Below are 27,971 nucleotides of genomic sequence, written 5' to 3'. Positions count from 1 at the left end.
AAGATTTTTTTAAAAAAAATAGGACAAGATTTTTTTATTGAACCAACAAACTACCAAAGCATACAGTACGTTGCCAAAGCACAATTATATACAAAGTGGTTGTTTGTACATGATATATCTACAAAGATTTACACACAAGGATTTGGAAACACACAAGTTATGAAGTATATGCAGGTAGTACTGTAACTCGGGGGTTGGGGATTTCAAGGCACATCAGGTAATCGGGTGGGGGGGTTTACATCTGACATCCATTTCCACAATTTGTCCCATTGCTGTTTAGAAGAGATACTCTTGTCTTTTTGCACATAACCATACAAACTTTTCCAGAAGAGATTTACTGTCTCATCCGTGTGAACCTCTTGGTCGTGTCTTCCCTCCCTATTCCTATGCATGAGCATTGCATAAATGACCTACAGGTTTACTAACCTGATTATGAGGAGGGGAACATTCCAATTCCCTAGTATGAGGGCACCTGTTCTGTCCCATTTCCTTGAAGGTTTCTTTCTGGGACCTCGAAAGGAGGTTCTATCGCTCAAACCCGATGTTAGTTCTTCCCAAGTCTGTTTTTCCAAATCAGGCCACTCTAACAGCTTGCTTACTCCCTGCCACACTCTTTTGGCTACCACACACTCTTTTAAGAAATGTGAGTGGGTTTCCCTGAATGTTTTACCTAGCTCACTAGCTTTCTGTTTGCAGGTGATTTTAGGGCACTCTTGCTGGTCCTCTGGGAGCCATGGCTTAGCCGCATGAAGTGGTAGTACTTGATGGTATAAGCGCCACCTTGTTTCCCATCAATGGAAAGGGACTTTTTTCTCCTTAAAGAGAGCGATAGGGTGACCGGGTTGCAACAAGTACTGTGAAGTGCGGTGTTCAAGATAGGGCCAAGATAGGGCTGAGAGAGATTCCTGCCTGCAACCTTGGAGAAGCCGCTGCCAGTTTGTGTAGCCAGAGGGACCTATGGTCTGACTTAGTATATGGCAGCTTCCTATGTTCCTATGTGTTCCCCAGGAGACGTGCACTCTAGGTGCCCATCTCTGTGTGTGGCCAGGCTGGAAGCAGCCTGGCTCGCACATGAGCAGCAAACCTGGAGTAATGGAGCACTCATTCCCTTAACCTCATCTAGCAGCTGGGCTAAAAAGCCAGGATAGGTGGCACTAGCCTGCTGGGATCGGGGCCAATCCTGGCAGTTCTCATGAGCATCCCTGGCTGTGCATCCCTAGCCTGGGTTAGGGTACGTGTGAGAACAGCCTTATGGTGTCTAAAAACTGATTGATAAATCACAAAGACCACAACCCCAATCCAACAAGGCATAAGCAGGCATCTGTATGATCAGCGAATGCAGACACACATCTGGAGGCCCATTCAGAGCAATGCTCACCCAAGCCTGCTAAACAGGTGCATCATTTGAACCAAATGGGAATGCATATCTGTGTCCAGGCCAGGCCACCAACAATTCCACGTGGGTAGTTGGTCACCTCTGTAGGCCCACATTTTTGCATACAAGCACCTTGGGGGTAGGGAATCTCTTCAGAATCAATCGGGGAGTGCTTGTCTCTGAGCGTGACAGTGGTGACGTGTTCCGTGATGGTAAAAGAAGGCAAGATCTGTCAGAGGGCAGATTGTACCTAAAGAGATCCAAAGCTCAGAATTAATTCAGGAGCAATCCCTCTCATATCTAAAAGCCATCAGCTTATAGCTGCCTTGTGAGATTGGTGCAGCCAGACTCAGTGTCAGGAGATGTGGAGCAGGGGGAGGGAAGAGACCCAGAGCTGGTCCCTCATCTTCTTTTGTTGTTTGCTTCTTATTGCCCCCTCCCCCCAGCAGATAGAAGTTTGCAGAGCCAGGATAAGGCAGGGCTTACAAGTCAAGTTGTTAGAATTTTGGACAACGGCATTTGTGATTATTGATGTTGAAAGCGTTCTGTCGGTGGCGGGGGGGGGGGATTGCTCTGTATTCCTTTATTCCATCAGTTGCAAGCATTGGGAAAGCACTAAAACTCCACAGGATGAGTGTAGGCATTTAAAATGATGCCATCTGCAGCAGAGAGGCCTTTTTTTACTTTTGATGGGTCACCCTGCTTTTGTACAAGCCATTCCTTCTGTAATCTAGGACTGTGTGGCTCTCCTGACAAACCTTTGTACCCCGATCCAGTGCATATGATCACCATAATAATACCATAAACCCCTTGCCAGGCAGTGGCAAAATGGAAACTCTCTGTGCTTTTGAGGGTGAAATGCGGTGTGCTGATGAACATCATTTATACTTCTCTTCAGATGCATTCACATTGTAAAGTCAGATTTTGAGTGCAGTGATGTAATTTTACTCTCTAAGGGTGTGATCCTGATCAAAGGGATGTATTGGATTGAATCCAGTTGATTCAGGGTTCATTGATGGGTCTGTCGAGTCAGGGCTGCTGCTGTCAGATGTCAGCTCCTTGGGGTACCAAAACCTCCAGAAGAAAATTTTAAAACTGTTCTACCTTGCTTCAGTGTCCACTGGGACCTAGCAAGTTGATAATCCAGCTTTCTGATTGGAGATATATATATATATATATATATATATATATATATATATATATATATATATATATGTGTGTGTGTGTGTGTGTGTGTGTGTGTGTGTGTGTGTGTGTGTGTAGGGTTAGTTAGCCCTGGTATTGAATGCAGAGTGAGTGACTGGATTCCACAATCTGTAGGGTTAAGGCTACTTCACCGTGCATTAGACTGTGAATTTTTCTTAACCTGAGACCAAATTAGACAGAAAAATATGGGGCAGTATCTGGACTCAGTGATGACTAATGGAAGTTAATTGGACATCTATTTCAATGGTGCTAAACATGACTAATTAGCTTGAATGTTGCTCACCCTTCTTGACCAGCAATCATGCACACAAGTTAATTTGATTCAGTCCAGGTCTGAATCAAAGGACAAGGTGTCCTTTTGCTTCTTGCTGCTTGAATCCAGGGCTCCCCCCACTCCTGTTGGGGTCATGGTATGGCTGCGTTTTCCACTCCTGCAGTGATCAGCCAACCCTCCCTCCTGAGAGTTAACAAGGAATGAACCCTTGTCTTGACTGACACACTGGTGAATTCCAGGGCAGCCAATCAGTACACCAGGTGGGTGGGATCTAGAGAGTGGTTGTGGGGAATTCTGAGAACAAGGACGTTTTTTGTTGGAGAGAAGCAGGTGCGTAAAGGCTTAGTGAAGGGCAATGGAGTTTTGCTCCCTCATGGTTGAAGCCAGCATGGAGGTTTCTCTCATGGGATAACTCTGCAGATCCTTGAAAGACAGGAGGGTAGGATGCTTGAATTCTCAACAGGAATTTGATGAGTTCAAGGAAGCCATTTTGGAAGGGCGGTATACAAATCGAATAAATAAATAAATAATAAAAGGAAGTCAAGGCTAGTGGCTTCAAAGGTTTAGGGCAGGAGAAAGTGGTTTAGTGAGAGTTTGCATTAGAATTTCTATTTCTTTGTTGTGCATGCTTTTGCATATTCCTGATACTGTTGTATTACTGTTTACCTGTAATGTAATTAAAATAAGAAACACTAGCCTACACCCATCCTACATAGGGCATTGCAAAAGACTATAAACATTTAAATGTGCCTAAGACTTTTTTTGTAATCTACTCTTTTTGTAATCTACTAAGACCTCTTTTTGTAATCTACTAAGTATTCTTAACTGTATCTAAGAAAGCTAGAACACCTCAAATGGAAGCAGGCTGTAGTAATGGAATAAACTGTTTTTTAAAAGTCTTTTCTTTTTACAAGCCTTTCCGAGTTAGTTTTTAACTCAGAAAAGGGGGGACAAAGGGGAGGAGTTCTCTGGTGCAATCACATCCCCAAATAGTAAGAAGCTATCAGTTTTCTCACCTCGTCCAGGCTTGCACGTGGAAGATTTTTGTATTTGCCCAATATCCAGTTACAGAGGTACCTTGGAATTACAGCACCCAATCCACTGGTCCAGTTCGCTGCAATTTTTAGGGTGCTTGGTGGCAGCCTTTTAAACCTACCAGGAATATAGAATAGTTTTAGGAAAAGCCCAGCCATAAAGCTCAGCAGGGATGATTCAGCATTTCTTTCCCTCACGTGAGTTTGCTCTGAGACAAAGGCTTTAATCCACTACATGGTGGCAGCAGTGGGAGTCAAGTTGGTTCTGGCCTCAGAGCACTGGCCCTGTGTGGTCCTGCAGGTCTGGTGCCTGCTGATGTCACAGGATGACCACAACCACTGCCACCACCTAGGGCCTCTAGCTCCTTGGACTCTCTCTCCCTAGGTAGCCCTCACCAGTCTGGCCCCTCATAATTGGTCAGCCCATCTTTATATACTACTGAAATCTCATGGGAAGTCCCTTGAGATTTGTCATTCTCTCTGGAACTCTTACCATATTGAACTCTAGATTGAAGCCTCGCGAGAGTTTGATACGGGATCTTGCGAGGCAAATCCTGCATCTTGTGAGATCTTGTCATCTATGGATGACGCAAGGTTGTCCTGCCAGGAAAGCCTACCTGGACCTGTTGCAGAGCTGTTCTACATGGTCAGGGGTACCTCAGCAGCCCCAGAATGTGTGGAAAGGGGAATGGCGCAGCTTCCAGGTGTTGATGGCGGTGGGACCCCGACACTCCTAAATTGGTACTTGTAGATTCCCACATGTGTTTCATGGAGGTTGATAACTATGTTTGCTGAATAGGGATTCTAGGTTCAGAGGCAGCATGCCACTGTATCAGTTACTGCAGAGCAGGCAGGTGAGGAGAGATATTTCCTTCATGTCCTGCTTGTGGGCTCCTTGAAGGCTTCTGGCTTGCAACTGTGGAGGAGGATGCTGTACTAGATGAACCAAGGGCATAGCAAGGTCAGTGATGACCCTGGGACAGGCCACCCAGCTGCCACTGAGTCACACCCCTTCCCCCTGCGTCAGCACATGACCCACACTCTCCCCCTGCTTTATCTCACACCAGCCATGCCCTGTCCCCCTGCGTCAGCACGCTGCTGCAGGAGCCATGGCCAGCGCTGAGCCCAGACATGCAGCCTCTTGTCCTCTCCAGCCAGTGAAGTTTCTTTCTTTGTCAGCTGGAGATGACAAAGGGCTGTGGATTTGTTGCAGTGCCAGCCACACATTCAGTTTACTGATGCAGGGGGAAAGGGAATGGCCCTTGAGATAAAGTGGTGGTGGGGGATAATGGAGCAGGGTGTGTGTGAGGCAGTGCCTTGGTGGACCCCTAGACCATCTGTGGCCCTGGGATGTCCCCCCCCCCCACATTCCATTATCTCTACATGCCTGAGATGGACCTTTGGTCTGTTCCAGCAGGGCTCTTTTGGGGTTCTTATGTAGTTAGGCCACCTAATGGTGCAGCGGGAAAGTAACCTGCCTAGAGAGTAGTGATGTGCACGGACCGGTCTGGAGGCCATTCTACAGGCCTCCGGACTGGTCCGAACATGGGTGGTTCAGGGTTCGGCCGGACTGGGGTGTGGGTTCCTTTAAGGGCGGGGGGGAGGGTTACTTACCCCTCCCACCACTTTTCCCCCTCTGGTGCACCTTGCCACACACACACGTGCACGTCACTGAGATTTTGCTTTCCTGAAGCCTTTTGCAGCCCAGCGGGGGAAGGGGCGGCAGGGAGGTATCCTGCCGCTCCAATTGCTAACTAAAAAAGGCGCACCAGAGGGGGAAAAGCGGTGGGAGGGGTAAGTACACCCTCCCCCTGCCCTTAAAGGAACCCCCACCCCAGTGCTGGACTGCAGCTCTATGGTTCTGTGCACATCACTACTAGAGAGTAGGAGGCTGTTGGTTTGAATCCCTGCTGGTGTGTTTCCCATAATATGGGAAACTCCTTTATCGATATAGGAATGTGATTAAAGGCATCATCTCATCCTGCGCGGGAGATGTCGATGGTAAACCACTCCTGTATTCTACCAAAAAAACCCACATATCTCTGTGGTCACCAGGTGTCAACACCAACTCGACTCGACTCGACTCAACTCGACTCAACCTTTCCTTTCCTTTCCTTTCCTTTCCTTTCCTTTCCTTTCCTTTCCTTTCCTTTCCTTTCCTTTCCTATGTACTTAGTATTAGGTTTATTGTGTCAGCTGCGGACATGACATCTGTAGTAGTTGCAATTTAATACAACAATCAAAAGACTGTTGGTGAAAGGGATTTTGCTTTTACTTTGCCTGTTGCATCCACTCGTCCATTGTCTTCAAAAACTCCTGAGCAAAAAAATAAATAAAAATCATTTGCATCAAAATGGGGATAGGTGAAAAATCAACACCACTTTGACAATGATGTTTATCAGTTGCCTACAAAATAAGGTTATGATTTAGTGGTTTGTTTTAATTGTAGTTCACCCCGAGCCATTTTGGACTGGCTTGTCTTGTAAAACAGTGCCGTTTGTGTTTCCCTTGTGAGGGCTAACAGAGTTTGAACACAATGGAGCACATAAAAGAAAAAGCATAAACTAACACTTTAATAAAGGCAGCAATATATGCATTTTGCTTGTGTTAAGGATGTTGTTTGCAGAAGGTCATGTGGGCTGCTATTTAATTCAATCACTGTAGCTCAAACAGCCTTGGCCAGATACTGAAGCAACAGGACAAAAGCAAAATCCATAGAAGAATGGATACAAAGAAACTGGGATGTTGTCAATACAGATAAATGGGCACATGTTACCAGGCTTTGAAGAAAAGCTAAAATGTGGATGCTTGAATCATCTGGGTGCAGTTTTTGCAGAACCAAACAGAGGCTCTGCTCATCTGTCTGTAATAGGGTAGAACTTCCACCCCCAAACTAACCTGATATGGCTGTGTGAATGGACTTATAGATCAGAACCTAGCTGCCTAGAAAAGCATCCACTTTGGAAATGTGTACGACTTAGGAACATAGGAATGTAGGAAGGTGCCATATACTGAGCCAGACCATTGGTCTATCTGGGTCAGTATTGTCTTCACAGACTGGCAGCAGCTCCTCCAAGGTTGCAGGCAGGAATTTCTCTCAGCCCTATCTTGGAGGAGCCAGGGAGGGAACTTGGAACCTTCTGTTCTTCCCAGAACGGCTCCATCCCCTGAGGGGAATATCTTACAGTGCTCACACATCAAGTCTCCCATTCATATACAACCAGGGCAGACCCTGCTTAGCTAAGGGGACAAGCCATGCTTGCTACCACAAGACCATCTCTTACTGGTCTTACTTACTGCTCCTCTGCATTTCATGGCCCCTTGGCCCCATAATTTTCATTTTAAAAATATATACCCATGTCTGTTTTTATTTTCACTAATGGAGAATAACACTCCATCCATTTAACAAAGTGAAATTGAAGCATATGCCACAATTGAAGTGTTTCGGTATCATAACACTCTTTGTTGTTTGAGTTAAACTGAGAATGTGGCCCCTCGGCTGTGTAATACTTTTGTTCCCCTTGCCTTTACACATTTCAGTAGGAAGTGTTCAAGCAGGTTGTGTGAAGTGTTGAGGTTATTGTAGGAACTGAGTAGTAGTAATATTGGAAGGGCCTATTTGCTTCAGTCTTTGACTCATCCCTCTGCATTTTCCCAGCTGGCTCCACCCTTGCATCTAGGGCCAGACTATATACTGGAATATATGTGGGGAGGACGCCAGGTTTTGAGCAGAATGGGTACTTAAGGGTGGGAGTATTCACTGCTGCCAAGTGCGGCGGTGCGCAGGGGCACCTCGCAGGTGGGGCAAACCGGGAATATGTCCTGTTGCCCTATGGGCCAGTCTGAGCCTGTTTGCATCAGTCATTTGCAATGCAAAATGGCAATGCCCCCATAATTCATGCACATGATGTTTTGGGAGCCTTTCCTGTAACCAAGCGTGGTTCACTCCAGTGGATAAGCGAATCCTGCCCCCTTCTGGTGAGAAATTTTTATGCAGGTAAAGAATAGCAGGGAGCTGTTCCTCTTGTAATAAAGGACCATAGGCACTACGCAGGGGTTCCCAAACCTAAGTTCCTGGATGCTGTTGGACTACAACTCTTGTCACCCCTAGAAGCCACAATGGCCTTGACTGCTGGGGATGATGGAAGTTGTAGTCCATCAACATCTGGGACCAAAGTTGGAGAATCCCTGGGTTAGAGCAAATCCTTCACAGCCAGTTCTAGGCTTTATGCCTCTCTAGCTTCCCCTACAAGTCCTGGAAAGTTGTTGAAGGTGAAGCTAGTCCAACATTACAAACTGACATCATTAGTAATTAGCGAGACCCCTTTTGTTTTTCATATTGACTAAAGCTGCATAGACTTTCCCTGGATGCATTGCATCAAGACATTTTTGAACTCTTAAGACAATGAAGTCATTCACACAATCAAAAACTGTGTTCTACCCAGGTTTGGGAGCTGTGTGTGCTCTCAATTTTCAGTTGTGTGGAAGCAAGGTAAGCGAAAAACCTGGGTAGAAGTGATTGTGTGGGTATCTTTTCCTCCTACCTTGCTTTCACACAATCACTTCTACCTAGGTTTTCCTCTTACCTTGCTTCCACATAACTGAAAATTGGGAGCACAGACAGGTAGAACACAGTTTTTGATTGTGTGAATGACCTCTATGAATGTCAGAATGTGATTCTGTGCATGTTTCCTCAGAAGTAAGTTCCACTGCATTCAGTTGGGGCTTACTAAAAGGTAAAGGTGCATAGGATTGCAGCCTTAGACTAGTGCTCATTCAAGGCTCCACTGACAGTAATGAATGGATCTATTACAGATGAATCTACATGAAAATTAACATCTCCCAGTGTTCTGGAACTGTTACAATAATGATTTAAAGACCCATATTTTCAAAGTCACCCTTGACTGTTGATTGCTTTAGAATATTTCATATGCCCAATTTACTCCTGTCATGCCAACACCCTGGATGCCGTTTTAGTTCATCAATTCTTGCTTATATGGGCTTTTATGAATGCTGGTGGATTCTGGTAAAAATTCAGTATCTGTTTTATCTTTGGGAAAACTTGGTTCTTTGTTCTTAACGTGTTATGGTGTGTGTGAAGTAAATATTTTCTTCTGTTTCTGCACACCTCCCTTGATGAAATGACGAAAGGACGAAAGAGTTTTTAAAAAAATAGCTGCTCCCCTCATAAACACAAAGTAATCTTATGTAGATTTAACGAAGGATTTATTTGGAAACAACTCCATTTCCCCCTTCTCCTTTTCCTCCCTTTCCTTTCTGACTCCATCCCCCAAGCGTTCTACAGGATCCCCTTTGGGACAAACTTCTCAACAACAAAATATAAAAGATTAATAGATAGAATACAACAAGAGTCCTTCCCCATTAGGCGGAGAGCAAAACTAACGGTTCCTTTCATCTCAGTTACCATGGCAGTCTTGCCTCAGACCTCTTCCGGCCCAATGTTTTTCATCTTCCCCATTGCCACTGTAATTCACTTTGATCTGATCTGATCTGAGCAAATGTCAGTAATATAGTCATCTTCTGGAAGGGAGGAGAGAGGAGGGCGGGCGGGAATGATATTGTGCACTTCCAAGAAGCAGGGGGTCTGACTGGAGCTTAAAATTAGACACCCAGCATTTAAGAGACGCCTTTAAGTCTGGCAAAGTTCAGGTTGCAATTTCTCAATTCACAAAACAAATATAGCCGCTCAAAGGCAAACCCAGCTACATGCTCAGGACCTTACATGCATTCTTGCATCCATCTTTCCCCCTTCCTGTCCTGCTCATGATGCTGTTCCTAGAAAGACACTAGAAGAAGTAGCTTTGCCCTGCTAACTGGGCAAAGAGGCACCTTTTACCGTGGTGATTCTCTTTATTTAGCAGGGGGAGAGTAACTGGCCCTATCCCCCCCGCCAGCACAGTACTTCCAGTGACTGTTGCTGGTGTGTGTCTTATGTTTCTTTTTAGAATGTGAGCCCTTTGGGGACAGGGAGCCATCTTATTTGTTTATCTCTCTTTGTAAACCGCCCTGAGCCATTTTTGGAAGGGTGGTATAGAAACTGAATTAATAATAATAATAATAATAATAATAATAATAATAATAATAATAAAGTGTATGCATGGAAATTCTCTTTTCCTTCTATTTTTGTTTCCCAACTTTTAGCATAAAGAAGAGCACATGGCACCACAACAATATCATACCATCGATGGTGCATAGCTCAGTAGCAGTGCACATGGTTTGCGTGCAAAAAATCCCAGGTCCAGCACTTAGTATTTCCAACTAAAAGGCATCTCAGGGTCAAACTAGACAAGATATGTTACTGAATCCCATGCTTATGATTCCTGATGTGTGCGTTTTTACTAGGCTGTCACCTGATTAAATAAATCGGTGTTAATGAATAATTTTAATCAATCTAACAATAAAATCTGCATAAATTTATATATGATGAAAACATAATAGGTCTAAAGAAAAACTATCTTTTGCTGTTTGATTCTGCATGAATCTGTCTCAGCAGGTATTGTCTTAGATTAGGAGATGCTTCCTTCATTTTCTCTCTCAGATGAGGGAATGCCTCTTTTAAGATGGCCCTTGCCATCTTCAGCCTTTGTAAGTCCTGGTATTAAAAATTAATTTAAAAAGATTACTATCTTCTGACCAATTAATTAATGGCACTTTGAAGCTAAGAAAAAGACTCTGGTAGGGTAAATCTTGCTGCCACCAAGTCACTGCTTTAGGAAGTCTTTCCCAACAGGATTTGGGGTGACTAGCAATCCCCGTTCCCCTTTTGCTCCCCCTTGCCAGCAGGCAAAAGTAAATCTTCCCTCCGTGCATCCGCTTGCACGTGGAATTAATTGTTAATTTGGCCAGGCTGTCTTTGAGACGTGTTTCTGATCCAGAGAAACTGCCCCTCCTCATTAGTTATTGATTATTAACCACCTGGAGGCTTGTAAAAGGTAAAAGACAAAGAAAAAACTTTTATTCAATTACTACAGACTGGTTATGTCTGAGGCATTTATATTTTTAGAAACACTTAAAAATACTTAATTGGTTACAAGAATATATCAAATGCACCCCAAATGATGCTGGAGAGGCACACTTTAAAATGTAGTTGCCAATAATAGACATTTAGGAAAATGAAAAGCACAAACCAAAGAAACAGAAATTCTAACACAAATTCTTACTATTTCTCCTGCCCTAAACTTCAGAAGGCCCTAGCCTTGGCTTCCTGTCCCCTTGAACTCACAGAGCTCCTGATAAGAATCAAGCCTCCTGCCAATCTCTCACCTTGAGAGATTATCCTGCAGCTCCGCCATGAAGCATAAGAACAGCACTGCTGGATCAGGCCCAAGGCCCATCTAGTCCAGCATCCTGTTTCACACAGTGGCCCACAAGATGCCGCTGGAAGCCTACAGGCAGGAGTTGAGGGCATGCCCTCTCTCCTGCTGTTACTCTCCTGCAACTGGTACTCAGAGGCATCCTGCCACTGAGGCTGGAGGTGGCCTATAGCCCTCTGACTGGTAGCCACTGATAGACCTCTCCTCCATGAAGTTATCCAAGCCCCTCTTAAAGCCATTCAGGTTGTTGGCTGCCACCACATCTTGTGGCAGAGAATTCCACAAGTTGATTGCACGTTGTGTGAAAAAGTACGTCCATATGCTGGTCCTAAATTTCCTGGCAATCAGTTTCATGGGATGACCCCTGGTTCTAGTGTTACGTGAGAGGCAGAAGAATTTCTCTCCATCCACTTTCTCCACACCATGCATGATTTTATAGACCTCTATCATGTCTCCCCGCAGCACAGTTGTCTTTTTTCTAAACTAAATATCCCCAGGTGTTGTAGCTTTGCCTCATAAGAAAGGTGCTCTAGGCCCCTGATCATCTTGGTTGCCCTCTTCTGCACCTTTTCCAGTTCTACAATGTCATTTTTAAGATGTGGTGACCAGAATTGTATGCAGAACTCCAGGTGTGGCCTCCGACCTCATGCTAGTCCACACTCTCCTCAAAGACTTCCTTTCTTGTTCCCATATTCCCAGCAACAGCTCTCTAGGTCCCACCCACCTGGGGTCTGATTAGTTGAGCCCAGAAGTTCACCAGCCTGTCAGCCAAGACAAGGGTTCACTTCCTGTTAACTATTTAGAGCAGGCATCCCCAAACTGCGGCCCTCCAGATGTTGCTGAACTACAACTTCCAGCATACCCAGCCACAAAAAATTGTGTCTAGGGATGCTGGGAGTTGTAGTTCAGCAACATCTGGAGGGCCGCAGTTTGGGGATGCCTGCTTTAGAGGGAGGGAAGATTGGTCACTACAGTGCTACAGAGGAGGGGCTATTTTTCATGCAACCCTCAGGCAACATTTTCAGTGGGCTGAGGCGTAACAGGGGGAAACGGCGCCCAGGGCAAGCTCTGCCCCTGAAATTGCGCCCCCCCCCACATACCTGCGTCCCCCTGGGCTGGCCGGAGTGAGCGTGGCGGTGGCAGGCGGCAGCAGATCGCGCGGCGGTGGCGGGCAGCGGCGGGAGTGAGTGCGGCGGTGGTGGCGGGAGTGAGCGCGGCGGCTGCGGGCGGTGGCGGGAGTGAGCACAGCGGTGGCGGGCGGCGGTGGATCGCCGAGTGCAGCAGAGTGATGCCGAGGCCTGCCGTCTGGCCTGGCATTGCTCTGCTGCACTCGGCGATCCGCCACCGCCTGCCACCGCCGCACTCGGCGATCCGCCGCCGCCCACCACCGCCACGCTCACTCCTGCCACCGCCCGCCACCGCCGCGCTCACTCCCACCGCCGCCCGCCACCGCCGTGCGATCCGGGGGGGGTCAGGGGGGCATGCCACTTTTTGGAGCCCCCCCGTGACCCACCAGAGTGGCACCCAGGGCATGTGCCCTGCCTGCCCCCCCATCGTTATGCCCCTGTCAGTGGGCTTTGGATGGAAGGAGAGATTGGCAAAAGTAGCATCTTTTATACCGCATGTGCAGTGTTAGTCTGGATGTCAGCCAGTATATAAAACATGTAGAGCTGACTTAAAATACATATTTTCTAGGATGAACTTTGTAGCCTGGTTAAAGGAACTGAAGTACTGCAGAGCAGGTTCCCTGGGGGAACTGTTCCAGAGAGGCGCAGCACTCAGGCAGCTTACCAGCTGTTCTTTATTTTGTTTGAGGCCTAGATTATGTTTTGTCTAACTCCCAGCGCAGTGTACAATTGAAACTACAATTACAATAAAATGGCATAGAAATTAAAAGAACACAAAGAGACAGCAGCTATACAACCAATGAAACCCAGCAGAGCAACTCTTAGGCTGAAATACATTGGGCAATTTTTTTAAAAAAGTATTTGGTGCTGTAGAGACAACCAGGATGCCATCAGGTGAGCTTTCCTGGGGAGGGCATTCTGTATATGACCAAAATAGGTCCTCTGTCTGGTCATCACTAACCTTAATTTGGATGGCAGGGGGACCACAATGAGGCCTTACTTGAAGAATGGAAGGCCCATAGAGGAGAAAACAGTCCTTCAGTTTGCCCCACACTTAACCCTGTCCACCAAAGGACTATTTAAACCCCTGCTAACTGAGCAAAGAGGCACTTTTTCAAAGTGGTGTTTCTCTTATATTTAGCAGTGGGGGAGCAACTGGCCTTATCCAACCCCAGCACAGCATCCCTCTAGTGGCCGTTGTTAGTATCTACCTTATGTTTCTTTAAAATTTAGATTTTTTTTAAAAAGCTCCTTTGGGTCAAGGAACATTTTATTTTTTATGTAAGATGTGTTGAGAACTCTTGTTGAAAAGTGGTATATAAGTAGTAGTAGTAGTAGTAGTAGTAGTAGTAGTAGTAGTAGTAGCAGCAGCAGCAGCAGCAGCAAAAACCAAATATTTGTAATAGTAGTAGTAGTAAAAAAAAAAGTGCTCTATTTAGTGACTTCTAAACACATCTGCCCTTGGAACTTGTCAGATCTCTAGGAGAAAAGAAGTATAATGTGTGGTATCAGCCAAGGATATATCCCATCAATAATGCACACATAAAACTTCAAACAATATGCTTATTTTCTTCATATATGTTTGTAATTGTTGAAGTAATTCTTTTCTTTACATTTGATGGAAGCTTTTAAATGGACCCCCACCAGCTTCTCCAGCATGGTTCCCTCTAAGGTGTGTGCACATGCACGCACTGACAAGTTTTTGGATGTCTGCTCAGTTCAATTTAGATCCCGCTCAGGTTGAATCAGGAAGGCCCATTTCTGAATGCAGGTGCGCGCACACTGCCTTGATACTGCTGCCCAGAACAAAACCAGATAAAAAAAATTAGAGGGAACACTGTTCTCCAGGACACATTGCTGTCTCTGCTATCATTTTCCTAGTACGGTGTAATATAATGTGAAACATTGGTGGATCAACAATTTGACTAACTGAGCAACTCTTTAAGGAAGCATTTTAATTGCCCACCCCCAGCACAATACCTCCAGTGTCTGTTGCTGGAGCCTATCTTATGTTTCTTTTTAGATTGTGAGCCCTTTGGGGACAGGGAGCCATCTTATTTATTTATTATTTCTCTGTATAAACCGCCCTGAGCCATTTTTGGAAGGACGGTATAGAAATCAATCAATCAATCAATCAATCAATCAATCAATCAAATAAATAAAGTTGGATTCTAAATTTTACAGACTTTTCATAAATATCTACCCCACAGCAAATACGTTTGTGTGAGCGACCCCATGGATAACAGATTTCTGAATCTGCTGCTATTTTTTAAAAAAAAAAAAACTAAAAATATTGAGGGCGGGGTGGTGGAGCAGCTGTTCTTTGGAGCATCATTATAAATAGTTCAGCTCTAATTGCATGGAATTGTGTCACAACATCGGCAATGGAAATGACATTAATTTACATTTAACTGAAAGAGGGCAGCAGTCGTGTCACTTAATAATATATCTTCATCTTTTCAGAAAATCATTTCTCTGTATGAATAAGCTGGGATGATTCATCAGAGCATAGCTATTGCCAAGAGTAGTATTACTTGTAGAGTCACATCGGAGTGTAACTGGCCTGTCCTAAGTACACCTCATATTAACCTTGGTCTTCATTATTCTTTAAATAACCTGTAATATCAGTGATAGAAATGGCATCACCTCAACTTCCTTTCAGCTTTTCGTTTAGCTCAATATTGCAGCCTAATGCTTAGAATAGCTACTTTAAATAAAAAGCATTGCCTTATGATGGGTCAAACCATTGGTCATATTGGGTCATGCCATTGGTCCAGGAGTGTTGTCTACTCTGACCAGCAGCTCCAGGGTTTAAGGCAGAGTCATTCTCAGGTTTGATTTCTTTAACTGCAGACAAGCTTTATCTCCTAGCAAATTGCCCTCCAATAGGCTTTCTCCTACACTGATGCCCCTCCAATTTTCCATTCTTGGGATTTTCTTTGACATGGTTAATTATGTCCTAGAGCCTCCTTGGTCTTCCTCTCCTTGCTAAGCATTATAAGCCATGAAGTGGGTGGGATGGGGTCAAGCCTACTGGTGGCTGGCACACTCCAACACTAATCTTGTCCATGTTCTCAAGCTATAACAACTGAAATCCACCCAACACAACTGGGCTAGATGGTGCACTGGGCACCTCTCCGGACTGCATTATAGAAATGGAGTCAAGATCATGACAGAGGTGGGGAGAAACTGGAGTTCCACCATGTGGGCTGAGTTGAAGAAGGTCCCTAATCACTTGGAACAGTTCTGCTGGTTCAACATAATGGTGGCAAGAAAGTAAGATTTATTTGCCACAGGTTAGGTTTGATAATGAGCTCTTACTTGTGTTCGGTCAAATTTGTTACAAGTAAGCTCATTCTCTTAATGTTTCTGTATTGAATTGGACAAATCTGTTGAGAATCGGTCTATCAATGGAGCTAACTTAGCCATGACAACTAAACTGACTTCATATTCAGAGGCTGAATATACTTTTGGGCTCCTGGGACAAATAGCTATTCTAAGGGGACTAACACTTTCCTCCTCTCTCCTGTCTATGGGATTGCCAGAGGCAGCTGTCTGGCACGGAGGGTCACACCATCAATCTATTGTTCTCTACAAATTTCAGTCCTGAGATCATGAGGCAGAACCAAAACAATGTTTTCCAGACAGTAAATACAGCCGTTATGAGGTAAAACCTTTCCAGCATTCTCATCCTACAAACCCCGATGTGAATGTATAGAATGTATGGAGAACAAGCAATTTTCAGGCAAAGTGTTGGTCCAACAGCCCTGAGAGAAGGTTGTTTGCTCCTTCACTGTGAACAGGCTCATCTTGGATGGCTGGAACTGCAGGCATCCTTTGCATTTGCATGAGCTGTTTGACCCTGGTGATACTGGGACTGTTTAATGATGCTGTTTGTGAACATACAACTTTCAGAGAAAATGTGGTTGTTCAGCTGACCTATGAAATAGCCAAGGCCATAAATAAGACAGATTGCTGGGTGTGTCATCACATGCTCGTCCATGTCGGGTGTGTGTGTGTCTGCCTATGGTCCTCATCCCATTGAATGCCTCTGAGCTATCTGATTATGATTATGCCACTTGGGGAATAGGAGGAACCTCACTTGGGCAGATAGGCTGAGATCAATTCATTTCTGTATGTTGTACCCAAGGGAAGAGAGTTCTGTTTCCAGTGCAATGGCACTGGCCCACAACTGGGAAGTAGCACATGTGAAGTTACCTTCATGAATAATGGGGCCGTCATCAATGGCTCCTACGTGCACTTTGTAACTTCCTCCAGCTATTCTATTTCAGGGTACTATCATCAAACAGCACTGTACACCAAGACCTGCAAGAAAGAGTGGGTGGCTCAGCTCTAGCAGGCCACTACTGTGTGTGTGATAATTGAGCCTACCGAGTTTTATCCCCCCACTGGAATGGAGGATGTTAGGTGGCCCAGCTATGGCCCCCTGTCCGAGTAAGAGCTCAGATCCCCAAGGGAGAGATCCAAAATAGATGGGACCTACATACAGCTAAGGACATAGTGGATAGCAGGAGTCCCCTGACAGCACCAACTGCCATGGGACAGTCATTTCTCCCTCCAGTGGGGGTGGCTAGAGTTGGAGGAGCAAACCTACAGGGATGATTTTGGGAAGAGTGAGGCTTAATATATCCACATAAAGCCTCAAAGGGGGGAATTGATGAAGGGAAATTCCACTATCCCCTCTCACCTAGTTATGCTGCTTTAGCAAATTCTAAAAGTCACATGTTGCTGTACTTTACTGTTACAAGGCCCCTTAGCTGTTGATCATACTTTACCCTGTCTGTCGAAAGATAAGCCCAGTTAAGGATGACTGCCGAGAGCTAGTTTCTGCATATGGGAGGAGAGCTGTTCTTGTGGTATCAAGCATAACTCGTCCTTTTTGCAAAGCAGGGTCCACCCTGGTTGCATTGGAATGAGAGACTACATGGATGAGCACTGCAGGATACTCCCCTTAGGAGATGGAGTTGGATCTAGGTTCCAAATTCCCTCCTTGGCACCTCCAAGATAGGGCTGAGAATCTTGGAGAAGCTGCTGCCTGTCTGTGTAGACAATACTGAGTTAGATGGACCAAGGGTCTGACTTGGTATAAGGCAGCTTCCTATGTTCCTATGTCCCTACAGATTAGTTCACCTTATTTACCAATGGCTAAGCTTTATTTTGCATTTACTAATACGATTGGTCTATATCATGAAACTTTAGCCTCTGATAGGCTCTGTACTAAATCCTATAGCTTGTATGTAAACAGTATAAAAGGCTCTTGCCAAACGCCAGAAGACGTGCTCCCTTCTTGGAAGAGAGACAACCGGTATGCCGTGATCAATAAACTGCTTGGACCTGATGGTTGGTGTGGGCCTCTGCTCATTAAACAAACCCAGAATTCCCAGATTTCTCTGTCAGAGCCAAGCCTGATTCACACTCTGTATGCCCCAGATCTGGCAATGAGAATAAGGCTTGTTTACTCTAGCCACAAACTGGCACGGTTCATTTAATATGGTAATCATGTATGATCTGGACACAAAAGTAGGAGGGAGGACAGACATAAAGTTTCAATGGGCTTTATTAAGGCAATGGTGCTGATCAGATAGGTCTAATATGGCAATAAGATCACTCAGATTTCCCAATAGTGCAATCAAGCAAATCAATTAAATTAATTATGTTTTAGGGATGTGTGAAACCGGCGACGTTTGAAGATTCGACATCGAGTGGTTCAGTTTGAAGGCTCGAGGTCGGACCGAACCACCTCCTGTTAGGTCCAGCATCAAGACAACCCCGCCCCCTGACTATTTGGGTTTTTCCCCCATGAATTATTATTTTTTAACCTTTAGCCCCTTCAGGGAGCTTCCTCTAGGCCAGAGGGGGATCCATGAAGGTTCTCCCTCCCCCCACTGGCCTCAGTCATCACCGCCATGGCCTGTTTGGCCACTTTTTTCCTAAAGGTAAAAGGGGGGCTAAAGGTTAATCTTTTTGTAATAAAAAAAATTGCAACCCCCCCAACCAAACTGAACCGGGGTGGGGGGGCATGTTCGAAGGGCTGCCGGACCGAACTGGTCCAGTCAGGTTTGCATCCGGTTCGGACTTGAACCGATTCTGAACCGGGCCGGCTGGTTCCATGCACATCCCTATTATGTTTCCCAGTGTAGTGTAGTGTAGTATTTCCAACTCATACATGTGTTGGTTGCATGTGGTTTCTGTGTTTAAGTTGGTAAAGTTTAAAGTTGGTAAAGCCCTGCTAAATTGGCAAAGAGGCACCTTTTAACATGGTGATTCTCTTTATTTAGCAGGGGGAGAGTAACTGGCCCTATCTACCCCCAGAACAGTACCTCCAGTGACTGTTGCTGGTGTTTATCATGTTTCTTTTTAGATTGTGACACCTTTGGGGACAGGGATCCATCTTATTTATTTGTTATTTCTCTGTGTAAACCGCCCTGAGCCATTTTTGGAAGGGCGGTATAGAAATCAAATAAATAAAGTTGTGCTGTTGAGTCGGTGTCGACTCCTAGCGACCACAGAGCCCTGTGGCTGCCTTTGGTAGAATACAGGAGGGGTTTACCAATGCCTCCTCCCATGCAGTATGAGATGATGCCTTTCAGCATCTTCCTATATCGCTGCTGCCCAATACAGGTGTTTCCCATAGTCTGGGAAACATACCAGCAGGGATTCGAACCAGCAACCTCTGGCTCCCTAGGCAAGTTACTTTCCTACTGTGCCTGTTAAACTAACCAGCAAAACCTAACAAAGGATAGAGAAAATGGAAAGAAGAGAAAGGAGGGGTTGCTTAGGAGTGAGGTACAGAATGCCAAAGTTTTAGTAGGGAAAAAGGGAGTGAGGGGGCAAAGGCTGAGTTGTCTTCCAGGATGGCATATTACTAAGTCTAGTCGTGGCACATGGAAGTGAGTGCTGCTTGGGTCCGAGACTAGAGTGCAGAGCAGTCAGGCTTCAAAAAGACATACTGGGTTCTAGATAGAAATAGACAGAGGAAATCCCAGTTTACTCACCCCACGGCAGAAGCTGCGATCAGTCTCTTGTCTATCAGAGGGAGCTCCTGCCGTTTTGCTACACAGCTGGGCAGAAGCTCTTCGGATGAGCAAAGGTTTGCTGAAGCCATGTCCAAAAAAAGCTAGGTTCTTATAGTCATTTGATCCTCAGATCTGGACATGAAGTTCTTCCAAAATGGCAATGTCCTTCAGGAATCTAAAAAGTGTCCATTAACTTGTGTCAGAAAAACTTGCATACTCATGACAATTGTTTCTCAGAGCTGGGTTTCGGGAGATGGAAAGCCAGTCTGTTATCAGGAATGAATTGTTCTTGTGGTCTCAAGACAATTTGCATTTCTGAGCTTTGCAGATTTGTCTCTGCGTATAAACAAAACTTGAGCTTGAACTCTCTGCCCCAAAGAGGTGTTAGGAAGTCAAAAATGTCAAGGAAGAAAAACACTAATCCTATATATGAGAAATACAAATCTAAATAACGTGTGTGTGTGTGTGTGTGTGTGTGTGTGTGTGTAAATATACTTAGTGTGCATTTCTAAAGCCATTCCAAAGTGATTGCATGTAAATATATGTGAAACAAGAAATCAGTGGTGACAACTGTAGCAAAACATAGCAAGCTGCATGAAAGACAGGATTACTCCTACTTTCCCCAAGGCAATTCACAGGATAGGCAATCTGTCCTGTTTCCCAAGAATTAACCAGTTCACTCAGAGTTTACCTGATGCCGGGGGCGGGGGGGGGCGCTAAGGAATCAACAGATTGCTGATTTCGAACACAGGCCTAGGCCTGACCTTTTAAAGCCCTCATCTCTGGTTCAATTGGGGTGACCTTGGTCATAATAATAGATGCCAGGGAGGGAACTTGGAGCCTTCTGCATACAGTCATGCAGATGCTCCTCCTGGATTGACCCCATCCCCTAAAGGGAACATCTTACAGTGTATGCATGTAGTCTCCCATTCAAATGCAAAACTAGGGCAGACCCTGTTTAGCAAAGTGGACCATTCATGCTTGCTACCACAAGACCAGCTCTCCTCCCATGACCCAGCTCTCCTAGGACTCAGAAGAGAGGAGATTCTCCCCAGAATCTCCTCTCTTCTGACGCAGCTGCTGCTTGGGACACAATCATTGTTGGCACCTTCGACCTTGCTTGTAATTCAACAATGATTGTGTGAACTGCCTTACTAAGTAAGAGCAACATGTGTGTACAGAGAGCAGAAGTGGTTTCTGGCCATCTCCCCCTTCCCTCCAGCTGCTTAGGGTTCCACAACCCTCAGGGACATGTTTTCAGAAGGTACAACTGCTACAGAAAGAAGGGGGGGATTGCTGCAAATCGCCTCCCGCCCCCTTCCGTGCTCACATGGAAGATCTTACTTAGTATGTGGGGTTTTATGAGTCCTGCTTCTGCTTCCCTTCTGGAAATCTGACTGGGGAGATTTCAGATTTTTAAAAAAGACCTCCACTAGTTAAAACACATGTGCAGCATCTGTTATCATGCAATTTCCTTCTCAGCTAGGGAGCTTTCCTCCACGTGTATGGCCCCTGGCTGGATTAGGGCATCTGTCTCCCAGAAGAAACTCCAGTTTTGAACTTCTTCTTTTGGGGAATTCTCCAACTGCCCCAGTTGAGACTTGATGGGTGGTTCAGTAAACAAGACTCTTGGAAGCATTATGGAAACATTGGGAGATTCAGTTTCCCATATGAGACATTTCAACCATGTTTGTATAATGAAGCTAATGATGATATAATATTCTGTTATTTGCAAGCAGTACACTTTTGCAAGTTACTGCAATAGCTGACACAATGTACACTATTGCAGCAACTTGTGTACTTTGGACTAATGAGAGATGACATTAGTTTCTGTCTGCTTTAACCAGAGTTTTTAGTCATACCCTCTTTCTTTTTTCTTGGCATACATATTAACAAAGTGGTGTTGTTTTTTAAAGTAACTTGGCAAATTGTGTGCTTATGAGCTTCATTCGAGATGGTAAAAGAATGCCTTCTCCAAAATAGTTATCAAAATGTTCTAACGGTCCCCTTGCATGTCTTTAAAAGTGTCAACTAAGCATTAATGTCATGAGAGTTTGAGAGTAACAGAATGTTCCTGAGGAGAAGGCATGGTCTGAACTGCTGCTGGCTGTTTCTCTTTCAGGACCAGATAGGATCTTCATCTATTGCATGGCTCAGATGAGCTGTCTTCCTCTTCTTCCCTACTGCAATGTGAATAAACATATTCCACTGGGCTGAGAGTGGGCTCTTTCCAACACAGATTGGTTGTTGGTTCCATTGTAGGGCATATCCCACATTCCTTCTCCTTGAGAAACCTTGGGAACTCTCAGTGGGGCTAGGGATCTTGAAGAACATCTCACTAAACTACAGTTCCCAAGATTCTTTGTGGGAAGACATGACAGTTAAACTTATATAGGTATTATATAAGTTTCTAGTGTAGATAATTAGATTTGCCTTGAAATTTAGTCTTTGTATGCTATTTATTAAGACACCTAATGGCACAGCAGGGAAATGACTTGACTAGCAAGCCAGAGGTCTAATCCCTGCTGGTATGTTTCCCAGACTATGGAAAACACCTATATCAGGCAGCAGTGATATAGGAAGATGCTGAAAGGCATCAGGAGTTGACACTGACTTGACGGCACACTTTACCTTTATGCTATTAACTAGCACTCCAGTTACTACATTGCTATGACTGCTGGTTTACTATTCCTGTTAATTAGTTTGCTGGTAAATAGCCCTGAATGGTTGAATGATGGGAATTGATTGTTAGGAGACGATCTGGTAGCTGGAGTGTTCTGAAGGAGATCATCATCGGAACTTGGACAAAGTGACCTCCCAGGTAAGGGTGGATTGCAGATGTTTGTGATTGGCAGAGCTATGGAAGAGTATAAACAGTGTGGAGAACAGGGGCATCATTACAGGTTGGCTCATGGGCATGGGCATGGGCCCCAAATGAATTGCTCAGCGCCCTGAATCTCATAGGCTGCCTCCCTCCTCCACGACCTCTTCCAGAAAGGAAGTGCAGCAGTGGAGACAACTGTACAGAGCAAGGGAGAGAGCTCCTAGCCTAACCTAACTCTCTGCTGCTTCCACCTTCATAGGTGCTGTATTATAATATTAGAGACTTTAAAAAATGAGATTATTCTTATGAGGGGGTGATATGATTGAATTTAATTATCAAAAGCGGGGCTGTGGGCCTGGGACCCAGATCTTTTAAGTACCTAGTAACACCCCTGATAGCCACATAATGGCGCAGTGGGGAAGAGGTTGCTGGTTTGAATCCCCACTAGTATGTTTCCCAGACTATGGGAAACACCTATATCGGGCAGCAGTGATATAGGAAGATGCTGAAAGGCATCATCTCATACTGCACGGGAGATGGCAATGGTAATCCCCTCCTGCATTCTACCAAAGACAACCATAGGGCTCAGTGGTTGCCAGGAGTCGAAACCGAAACACCCAGCATACAAGACCACTTTCTGTCTAATGTGGGGTAGTAGATCTACCAGAAATCTGCAGTGCTTTTTCTCAAAGATGGTAGCAATGCCTTCTGGAACATCTCAATGCTCAGGAAAGTGAGGAGGGCATTAGCCCTGTTCATACATTATGTTTACAGACTGTAGCTGCAATCAGATGTCTGTACACTCATACACGTTTTAATGTGAATTACTGTACCTGCATTCAATTTAAAAGTGTACCTGGGTACAGGTCCCTCAAATACATGGTACATATAGGAAGTGTGTTCAACATACCATGTGAATAACTGTGCCTGCATTCAGATCTGTTCCTATGTACACTGTACATAGATTGTATGAGTGTTGAATGTGATGTTTGAATAGGGTGTTGTTACATGGGAGCATTTGGAATTATGCTAGCATTTAAGCCTATTACAAGTGCATCCTTTTGCATTTAGAAATGTCCCTGCCTAGAGAGGTTTTTATTCAGAGAGGCTTACAATCTAAATGTTTAGGAGTGCAAAGGATTTACCTCCTATAACATCCTATAACTCCTCCGATAACTCCTATAACATCCCATATAGAATAATATTCTATTATTCTAATATTCTAATATTCATATAGAATAATATTCTATAAAGTATGCCTTTTTTCAGTAAGAGAAGGAAGCTCTGACACAGGGACTGAGGACTGGAAGTTAAAGGATCATGGTGTTCCTTTAACTTCCAGTTAAAGCTAGGATAGATTACTGTGCAGTTTATTCAATAAAGTTATGTTAGTGCTGGAAGTCACTGAAGTTGCCTGAGCCGTTATTCATCAGCAATGGTGGAGTTTCCATTTTGGAGCCCCTGCTTTTCTTCAGCCAAATCTTAAGATCTTTTGGGTATGATTCAAGAGCACTGCTATATTGTTTCAGAATAGAGTCTTTTTCAATTAAACCCACAGTTCTTAGAATGAGGTTAGTCTCTACTATTACTTGTAAGATATGAACTACAGGCTTGCTACTGGGAGCCGTACGTTAAATTACTTGTTAACCTCCTGATGGTGCTTCTGAGGACAAGCTACTATGTCAGCAGATAAAACTTTGATCAAATGACAAGGCTGCTTTATTCTTTCCTTTCAGAGGGGAAAATCACTGTATGCTTCCTTTAATAAAAGAAGAAGCCTCTCCAGTGGCTAGAGGATAATATGGGAGGTCATCATATCAGTACAGTTCATGGTGCCCCCTGACCCGCTGTGCTGTAATTTAGCAACAGGCTTGTTATCTTGGGGAGCGTTTTATAGTACTGTGCACTATCTAGCATTACTGAGCTTTTCTAAAAGCTCAGAAGGGCACCTTAAAGAGAATATCCAGGCCAGTTTCTATGTACTTTTCTGCAATAGAGTTGGAAAATTATTATTTTTCTTTCACAAGATGGGGTTACAAGGTTTCTAGGTGGAGTAAAGCACTCTGGAAATAGGCTCTGATTGCTTTATACACTACACCAGAAGTAGGCAGAAGGTAAAGTGGGTCTACTGGTTGGGTGATTTCCAGTAGATCAGCATGGATCTGATTCCCAGTAGTTTAACAATAGTAAGTAAAATGACATACCTGCCAACATGTCACTATGAATGGGAAAATCGGGACATGTTGAAGTAAAGCTGTGCTGTCAAGTCGGTGTTGACTTCTGGTGACCACAGAACAGAAAGTGGTCCTGTATGCTGGGTGCTTTCAGATGAGTCATAGCCTCTGGACCGGATCTCATGATCAGTGAGACCCGGTTTGGGGTGGTGAGCAGGGAGGGAGCCCTGGGCGGCCAGATTGGCCGCCCACATGATTGCCGGCTCCATGACGGAGCCGGCGGGGGCTGAGGAGCTTGGGGGCTGCGCGGCCCCCAGAAGCCCCAGTATGCCCTGTCCATGCACGCAGGGCATACTGAGGAGACCCCCTGGAGCTGGGAGGCGGCTTTCCGCCTCCCCTCTGGGGGTCTACTCACAAGTAGCCGCACTGCAGAGCCGTGCCGCGGCTACTCACAATCAGATAGCCCGGGTTTGCGGAGAGCTCGCTCTGCAAACCCGGGCGAAGGGGAGGGGTACTTGAGAGGGTTACCCGCTCTAGAACCACCGGGCTTGCAGCCGAGCCCGGTGGTTCTCACAATCAGCAAAAATCAGGCTAGCGGAGGCTAGCCTGATTTTTGCTGATCATGGGAATAGCCCCTCTGTCTTCTCTACCAGGGGTGTTAAAAAGTAACGTCGGTTTCGACTCTTGGCGACCACAAAGCCCTGTGCTTTTCTTTGGTAGAAAACAGGAGGGGTTTACCATTGACATCTCCCGCACAGTATGGGATAATGCCTGTCAGCATCTTCCTATATCGCTGCTGCCCAATATAGGTGTTTACCATAGTCTGGGAAACACACCAGTGGGGATTCGAATGAGCAACCTCTTGCTCCCTAGGCAAGTTACTTAAATCACACATTAAAATTTTTTTTAAGTTCTCTGTCATAAATGACCTTGTGCTAATCACTTTTCTTTTAGCCTCAGTGTTCCTCCTCTGTAAACTGTATTGGTTGCTTTTGCCCAGCTTTGTGGCCAATTCTAGTGTGTGTGTGTGTGTGTGTGTGTGTGTGTGTGTGTATAACTTGTACAGTGGTCCCTCTACTTACGAAATTAATCCGTTCCGAATGCACATTTGTAAGTCGAAAAGTTCGTAAGTCGAAAAGCGGTTTCCCATAGGAATGCATTGGGAACAGATTAATGCATTCCGGAGCCTAGAAAAAAGACCCAGACCCCCAGTAAGGCTTGCAAACTGCACAGGAACATTTCTTTTCAAGAATAAACAGGCAGTAAACAGGCAGGCAAGTCAAGGAAACCGCATGTAAAATTCGTAAGTCGAGGAAACCCCATCTAAAAATTTGTAAGTTGAAAAAACCGCATCTAAAACCGGATCTAAAACTGCCGTTTGTAACTCGAAAAATACTTATGTCGAGTAGTTCGTAAGTCGAGGGACCACTGTATATGTAACTTATCCCAGTGTATCTCTCATGATATGCAGTAGGTAATTGGCTCCATCCCTTGAGATACTTGGCTTGTTAACACAACTGTTAACTGGGAAGGACAAGTGTATGCAGTTTTGGGAGCAGTGCACACTCCTGGTTTTTGGTTCTGTGTCAGTAAAAAACAAGGTAGGAACCAGGGAGTGTAAATGTCAGCCAGGTAGGACAGTTTTTCCTCCTACATTGTTCTAAAGCTGGGGATGGAATCTGGGTAGGGCATACTCATCCTAGCCAGCTGACACTTAGCAGATGATCACACTCCCTGGCTCCTACCTTGTTGTTTACTTGCACACAACTGAAAACTGGGCCCGCACACAGCTCCCTAAGCTGGGTAGGATAGTTGTCCTTTCCAGTTAATGGTCATGTGGAGAAGCCTATTATATTTTTGCCTCTGGCTTCAGTTAGTGGACTTCTGGGTTCCAGAAAAAAACACCCTGTCCACCCCCTATCTTGTCCATCATATAGTCTGCCCACCCCTGTCCTATGCCTCCATGGCCGCAGGTCATACAGGTGAACTGCAGCTACTTTGGTCTTGCCAGAAGCTGCACCTGCAGTATGGATGTGCAAACAGGTTCAAATCTGAAACAGTTCGATATCCAACTGGTTTGGTTCGAAGGTTCGGGGTTGAGCCGAACCACCCCTGGTTTGTCTCGACCCTGGATGAAATACCCCTCCCCCAGGTTCGGGAGTTCATCAAACATTTTTGGGAATTCCATCCCCTTTTTTTAATTAACTCCCTCTGGAGGGCTTCTCCAAGGTGGTGGTGGGGTCCACGGAGGTTCCCTCTCCCCTTGCCGGCCTTCCTTTTTGTAAAAATTGCCCAGTTCAGGCGACTTCAGCCCCTTCTGGGCCTATTCCCCAGTGCAGTGATCATTTTGGAAGCCACCGGGCCTGCGCAGTGGGACCCTGCCTGGCTGGGTTTGGGTGCAGTTCAGGTCTGGTTCAAACTTGAACCGAACCAGGCCAGGTGGTTTTGTGCACACCCCTAACCTGCAGAGGCAGGAAAGAGATTATCTGAGCTGATGAGGGCTCCAATAACATGCCACTTTCCCCTAAAGAACCCCTAGACTCTACTTCTATTCCAACCTCAACGTCAACTGGAATGTGAGAGTCCCAGTGTGGTACACCACAAAAAATGTATGCATGTTGTGGCACTCATGTGGCGATTTTGACATTTCAAACCAGCTCACCTTTCAAATCCATGGAGAATGTCTAGGCCAGTGACAGTGACCACCAGGTATAAGTTGGGCCGATATAAAGGCTCCATGTAATTGAGGTGTCCCTGCAGTAAGCTGTGTGTGGAAACATTTCTCCTCGTGTTCAAGGCAGTGATGTTTCTATGACTTCCCCTTTTTTCATCATCATAGTGTATAATATTTTTATATTTGAAAATCAACCGTCTAAAATTATTTTAGAACATATGTTTCAGAAACAGAAAATCATAATAATGGATTGAAAGTTCCATTAGAGGAAAATTGACTTAAATGTGTAGACTATTTTCCACTTCAAATATAAGTAAAATATTTTGGGTTCAATTACATCGATTCCATCTGTTGTTAATGATTATTTTTTACTCCAAGATAATATCACACTGTCATTAGACAAAAACAAGGAGAAATACATCCATGGGTTTCCAGTAGTTAAAAGTACAAGCCCTTCAGCATGAGAACCAAATAATAATTAATTACATATCTTAGCTAAAAATGATTGTAATTGTATAATTAATGTGAGCTTGGTTAATCATATAATAAGATCTTCATGGCTCATGCTGTTATCTGACTATCGTAATTTGCTATGGGGGGTCTGGAGTGGAGTGAAGTGAAATGAAATGAGCACTCTGGTACAATCAAATTCTTTCTATAACTCACTTCGGAGCCTGGTTTTACAGTTTGGAAAATACATCATAGGAACGTTGGAAGCTGCCTTATACAGAGTCAGACCATTGGTCCATCTAGCTCTGTATTGTTTGCACTGACTGGCAGTGGCTTCTGCTCCTCCCTCTTAGGGTTTAGAAGAGCTGTGAGCCTGATCTCTGTTGCCATTCGGCTTTTGTTAGAGGTCCCTTAGCATTCCTTAGCCTATTGTCTTGCCTCCATATTGTACTGTCCTTGGAG

At 44.9% G+C, this 27,971-nt stretch overlaps 1 protein-coding gene across 1 annotated transcript in view; it reads right to left on the bottom strand.

Moving 5' to 3' along the window:
- The window catches only part of STEAP4 (STEAP4 metalloreductase), a 129,043-nt gene extending 109,518 nt beyond the window's left edge, over window positions 1-19,525 (bottom strand). The window contains exon 1 of the mRNA XM_053265958.1: window positions 19,367-19,525. The gene's annotated coding sequence lies outside the window, so the exon portion shown is untranslated. The remainder of the gene's footprint in view (window positions 1-19,366) is intronic.
- Window positions 19,526-27,971: the final 8,446 nt, after the last annotated feature.

This window comes from Hemicordylus capensis, chromosome 6 (assembly GCF_027244095.1).
Source record: "Hemicordylus capensis ecotype Gifberg chromosome 6, rHemCap1.1.pri, whole genome shotgun sequence".
Classification (NCBI taxonomy): Eukaryota; Metazoa; Chordata; class Lepidosauria; order Squamata; family Cordylidae; genus Hemicordylus; species Hemicordylus capensis.
The sequence above is the reverse complement of the archived record's forward strand: the minus strand, read 5'-3'. Positions and strand labels throughout refer to the sequence as shown.